Genomic DNA, 6559 nt, shown 5'->3' with positions numbered 1-6559 from the left:
CCGCTGCCCTCTGCTTCCCCCGGGTTGGGGGAGTTGGGCGGGGCTCGGGAGGAGCTGCGGTCCCTGCCTGGGGCCACATGGACGGCAGGCCGGGGACCTACCCTCCCCACGATTGTGACCAAGCGAATGGTGTGGGTGCGAGAATGTATCTGAGAGTGCATTGGTTCACGTATGATTGACTAGTTTGTTGTGAGAGAGTTTGTGGTGTGTGTGTGTTGATGTGACGGTTGGGTGAGTGTATGCGTCTGTGTTTGTGTGAGTTTGTATGAGTGTGGTGCGGTTGGAGTGTGGGGGGTCCGGTTTTCCGCCATGGGTACGAAGATTGTCTGCCTGGGTGGTCTCTTTTCTGCTGACCCCCACCAATTGCTGGCCTTGTGCTGCAGGCCGGTGTGGTGCCAGGGGATGAGGTCGGGCCGATAGGGTAGGCCCTGCTGCTACAGCTCTGCCTGGGGGGCTCTGTGTGGGCGGCTTGGGTCGCAACACCTGCCCTCCTGGAACTGAAGGTGTGTGGGCTCCCTGGCTGCTGGGATTCCTTCCTCTGCTTGCTGGATGGGCGTAGTGGCCGAGCCCCTCACATCACCCTGGCTTCCACAAGTGGCATTGTTCATGCACCAACGTCTGCCTCACCCTTTGGGTGAATAATATTAAGCTACAGCCTTACTAACCTTGTAGTGTATGTGTATGTATATGATATGTATATGGTTGTATGAGTATGTGCACATACCTTAACACTATTATTGGTATTAGTATTAATCTCCAAGGTAAACCACAGTACAACAGTTGCTTAGTTATGAATGTGTTAGCCTAAGGTACATCCCTGCTTCTTATTTATTTTGCTCCGATTGTTTACTTAACAGAGTTGCTTGGTTTCAGCAGCTGGTTGCACCCCTTACCCCCCCACCCCCCACTCTCCCGCATACACACCATAAAGCAGAACCGACTTAACCTGCACACCAACACAGCAACATCACACATACTTTGGATTAGCTAAATAAACCATTAAATAAACCGTAAATAGTATATATATTTTATATATACTCCTCTTGTTAAAGCAAAGCTGTCCATCACAATATGGCACTCAGCGTAAGATATGCTGCTTGTTGAACTGCTGGACAGAACAAAAAAAAAAAAAAAAAACAAAGTGGGAAAAACCTCCCAAGGTGGTAGAGAGCGAGCCAAGATCCTGTGGGACTTCCAGATACAGACAGAATGATAATGGCAACCCAACCAGACATTGTGGTGGTGGACAAAGAACAGAGGAAAGCTGTAGTGGTGGATGTGGCAAAACCAAGCGATGGCAACATCAGGAAAAAAGAACATGAGAAACTAGAGAAATTCCAAGGGCTCAGAGAAGAACTGGAGAAGGCTTGGAAGTTGAAGGCCACACTGGTGCCTGTGGTGATCAAAGCACTGGGGGCAGTGACCCCCAAACTGGAGGAGTGGCTAAAACAGATCCCTGAAAATACATCCGACCTCTCAGTCCAGAAAAGTGCAGTCCTAGGAACAGCAAGGATACTGCGCAGAACCCTCAAGCTTCCTGGCCTCTGGTAGAGGACCCGAGCTTGGAAAGTGGATGAGACCACCCGCGGAGGGTGAGAATAGAGTTGTATATTTATATAAACACAAATGTCCACATACAAACCAACTGTATACACAGAACATACACTCTACTCAGAAAACTAATCTTAAGCCAGATGTGTGTGTGTGAGGACTATTGCCCTATTGTAAAAACTGTCTGTTAGTCTGTGACCCCAGCAGAGGGCAACAATTTAAACACCCGGTGTCCTGGGTGTGTGCAGTCTTTTATGATGTTGCGTGCCCTTCTAAGACAGCGGGTGATGTAGAGGTCCTTCAGTGAGGGAAGAGGGCAGCCAATGAGCTTTTGGGCAGTGTTTATTACTTTTAGGTTTAGCACCTTCTTGTATGCCATGGTGCAGCTTGAGTACCACACAGAGATGCAGAATGTTAGCACACTCTCAATGAAGCAACAATAGAAGGCAACCAGCAGCTCTCTCTTCAGTTTGACCCTAAAGTGAGGCCATAGGCTTCACTTTAGTAGAAAAAGGGATTTTGAGCCCTACTTAGATGTAACCACAGGAAAACACACACACAGTCTCTTAATTTTACAATACAGCATCAATACTGTTTTAACCCACCTTGCTCATTTCCTACGCTGCGAGGCAGTGGTCAGGTAGGAGTCACTTGTGTCACACACTCCTTTCACTGATCCTGTTCCCAGTATTGTTTTCTCCATCACCTCAGATCTGAAAATAAATGTTTAATTTTGACCTTTCTGAACCAAGCACCAACTAGAATTTACAATAGTCTTCAAGCAAGCACACAATTTTCCCACCATCCCAAACTGTGAATAATGCACATGTAGAATACAATGAGAACTTACCTAACAATGTTTTCAATTTCCATATGCATTCCAAATCTCATTGTAAGCATTTCATCTGCATCTAAATTTAATGTTGCTGATCCATTCCCTACTATGACACACACAATTTTAGGCAAGCTTTGAATCAGTCTATATTAAAATAAACAAATTAGATGCGTTTTAATCCTAATTACAATAAGAACTGGTTAATAACTGTGACACATGCGTGTTGAAGGGTGCATTCAGCCGGAGCTCAATCAATGTGTGAAAACCTGGATGCAACGAAATGTTATATTTGACCACTACTGAAACAGTTATTGTTTCTCTTTTGTTTAAATAAGAATTCAATGCAACAATTGAACACAATGCATGGTTCTGAACAACTTCTTTGTGTTGGCATAAGGTTTTGTTGGCTTTAATTGTGCTGAAACAGAAAAAGCCTAATACCTTTTGATGAGGTTCTGTGGCGACAGGAAGGCATTTGGGTGCTTCTGAATACCGCACTGCCTAAGCAAGCAAACCTGGCAGCAGGCAAGTCCAGGATCCAAGGCCCAGACTCCAGGTTGGCTCTGGAGATGTGTGTGTGTGTGTGTGTGTGTGTGTGTGTGTGTGTGTGTGTGTGTGTGTGTAGCTGCCATTTCTTGTTGCCATCTGCAAGCACGAGGGATTCTGGCTAAGATGCTCAGATACACACAGGGAGTTCCACACATGCAAACATATGTACATATTTTACAACACAGTCAGCACCCACTTTACTGTCAAAAGTTTGGCTGCCAGCATGTGTGAGAGATGCTGGCAGCCAAACAAAGAGAACTTTAATCACTCTCATCAGAGTGATCAGTGCATCAGAGAGATCAAAATCCTATTTTAGGGAAGGCAGGCAGTGCTGAGCTGAACAAATCCTCTAGCAAAATATCTGTGCCTCGCTCTAGCTCTCTTACACACAAATAGTTTTCCTTTTGTATGTCTGAGGATATGTGGTGACAGGATGCACTCCATAGTCACTACTGTAAATCAGTGGCAGTACCAGGAACTGCAACTTTAACCTTATGGTAACGACACAGCTAAAGGCCTGGATGATGGAAAATGCTTTCAACCTCAACCTACTCAACAAATAATTATTACCCTAAATGTTGTTTTATATTGTCCATCACAGATGTAAGATACTGTGTTATTCACATCCTGTCACTCCTATGATCAAGTGGAAGAAACTTGAATATGAGGCATGAAATATAAGAAATGTAAATGTCTGCAATGTAAATGTGACCAACTGTGTTGCCTAGGGGACGTAAAAGTTCATTATGGACGTTTTAGTGTTTTGGCACCGATCAGCGTAAGGGGTACTCGCCAGTGCTGTGTTTGAAAGTCCACATTAGCTCCTTAATACCACAAGTCTATTGATAGTGATTATGAGCTTAACTGAAAGTCATTGTTGATGAAATTTAGGTGATGAACAGGACAGTTAATCAGCCCAGGAGATACTGGCATTCACAACATACTGTGGCTCAAACCTCTCCATCCAGGGAAAAGAGCATGTTTGTTTGCAAAAATGCAAATTGAAGTTAAAGATCATATTTCTGAATACATATGTGAAGCTCATAGGAGCTAAAGGCCTAACCCTGCTTTGCCCAATCCTGAGATTAGTAAAATAATAAGAACTACACACACAGTGACAAAAGAAAGTGTCTTGGTCCGTTTGTGAAGACAAAGCTGGAATCTCCACTCTCAGAACGTTTCCTTGGCCACAGCACAGCAGTCCTAAGTAGAGCAGCTAGAGCAAACCGTTTCCATTGCCAAAGTCGTTTCTCCAGTGTGAGCAGTAGGAATTTGCTTAGCCCAGTGCTGGGTTGAAGATTAACCCACTAACACAATTGAAATAGTTCCAGGGCTTTTTTTAGACCACTCCACAGATGTTTTGTATTTTATTTGTGCATTGGAGTCTGTGTTTGTCTGCAAAGGTTTACTTTAGATTTTTCGAAAACACAATAACTAATTCCTAACCTCTAGGGGGGTTATTCAGTTAAACGCATATGCCACGTAAATAAACAATGATTATATTTTAGTAAGGAATACAATGTTCCCCTGACAGGATCCTAAAATACACTACTTTGTTAAGAAATTATTATATATTTTTTTAAATATTTTGTTTTGTGAGAAAAAACAGTACCAATGTTTTGGACAAATGCTTGGCAACACACTGAGCATAGGGAAAGATTTAGATCATCACCATGAGTATCAGACAGACAAATATTAACACATATGTAAGTGAAACAAAAACAGGGAAAACAGAAAATACAATTATCCTTGTCAGTTTGACCCCAGGGAACTCAGTATAATGCCCCCGGAGCTAGCTCACTTGTAAAAAAGATTAGAAGGATGTAAAGCCTAATTCAGAGCGGACTCAGAGACAAAAGGTGTCGCATCGCCACTCTATGTAAGAGTCCCACCTTGAAATCTGCATGGAGGCACAAAAACAAACACTCGTCGGAAATGTATACGTTTGCTTTATAGTGAATGTGCTTTCATTTGGAGGGCAGGTTGATGTACACTTGTACAGAATGGCAACTGAGCCAACATTAGAGTCTGTAATAATGTATTCTTTTGAAAAACGATGAGCAGAACCTTTTCATAGGAGCCTGTCTCACATTGGGGTGAAATGAGCTGAAAATAAGAGGACTTTAAAGAGGCAGTTTTGAAGAAAGTGTTTCCTGAATGTATGCGGGGGGTTGCTATGGTGACCCAAACAAATCAGCTTCGGAAGGCAGTCAAGGATGAACTCAGCGTACTGGGAAACAAGCGCACGCGGGCTTCTCTCGCTATCAGCAAATACATGTATGCATATCAGAGCAGGCGCTGTCACTTTCTCATTGCAGGGGTTTCGTCACATGGTTTCCTGCTTGATGGGCCCTGCTAGTCCCTGTATTATAACTGGAACCACTACATACTACACCTGTCAGCCCGTCATCCCAGATACACAGGATGCCCTTAAACTAAAATAGAACTTTACAAAATATTTAAAACAATTAACAAATTCAGAGGAACATAATAAATTACAGTGAATGGCACCTATATGTGTAGCGGATTAGTTTTATATGAGGGCATCTGTGTGCTCCATATTTATCAAAGTGACAGCAGGCGTCAGGGATAGAGGGGCTCCAGCATAACCACTTACTCACTAATGGCTTACACAGCCACGGATCATTATCCCTAACAGCACAGCACAACACAACACTGTGCTACACAGCGTCGTTCTGTACAACAACCCCCTCAGTACCAGCGACACACTGGCTTGACTGCAGTGTAAAATGTGTAGGAGCAAGATTAGTTTTTTTTTTTGCTTCTTCACTTTCAACATCTAAATAGTCATCATGTCAGTTTAATAGCTTATAATAGATAATTACTAGTCCGGTTTATTTCCCAGTATAGTTAAGCTGTGAGTTCAGTAGTTGGCTATTTTTTCTTCATTATTTCAAAACTAATGTTAAAGTAATGCATCATCAGTCTAAGGGAAGTTGTTAAATGTCAGTGGTAAAATGCCAACCGTTTTCTCACATTGTATAAAGCAATTTAACGTAAAGTGAACTTGTGAAATGTTGATCAAATCCTAATAGATTTATCAAAGTGATTACAACAGTGTTATTGTTATTGTTCGGACAGCTGGCCCAAGTAAAAAACTTGTCCTATCATCATGATGGTAACATACTGTATTCAAGGTGTGACTATGGACTAGGATTTGCTGTAATTTTCATCCATAATCTGAGTCAAAACTGCTTTGTTATATAGTAAGTGCAGCATCTGCCTCCCCGTTCTCTGTTCTAACAATACAGGACTCTGCTTTGGGTAGACAACATAGTCACACACTACACTCACACATATGGTTTAATTTACGTCTAAAAACTCACGTCGAAGCAGGTCCTGAGTCACAGTTCTGAGTCAAATAATGTTTTTTTACTGAGAGCTATTTTAATTATGAATTGTTTTTTATTTGTTTGGCGGCCTGTGAGCAAAGCTGAAGCAACAACACTTAATAATGTATTCTGATGGAAAAAAGGCTTTTAATAAGAAATTCAATTTTAGCAAGCAGTAAAGCTTATTCAAGTCCTCTACGGTTGTTTGTAAAGAGGGCAATGGGTTCTTAGAAAACATTAAAATGCTAAATATGTTTGGCTAAACAATGCT

Source organism: Betta splendens, chromosome 16 (genome assembly GCF_900634795.4).
Source record: "Betta splendens chromosome 16, fBetSpl5.4, whole genome shotgun sequence".
NCBI classification, from domain to species: domain Eukaryota; kingdom Metazoa; phylum Chordata; class Actinopteri; order Anabantiformes; family Osphronemidae; genus Betta; species Betta splendens.
Note: the sequence above shows the minus strand (reverse complement) of the source record.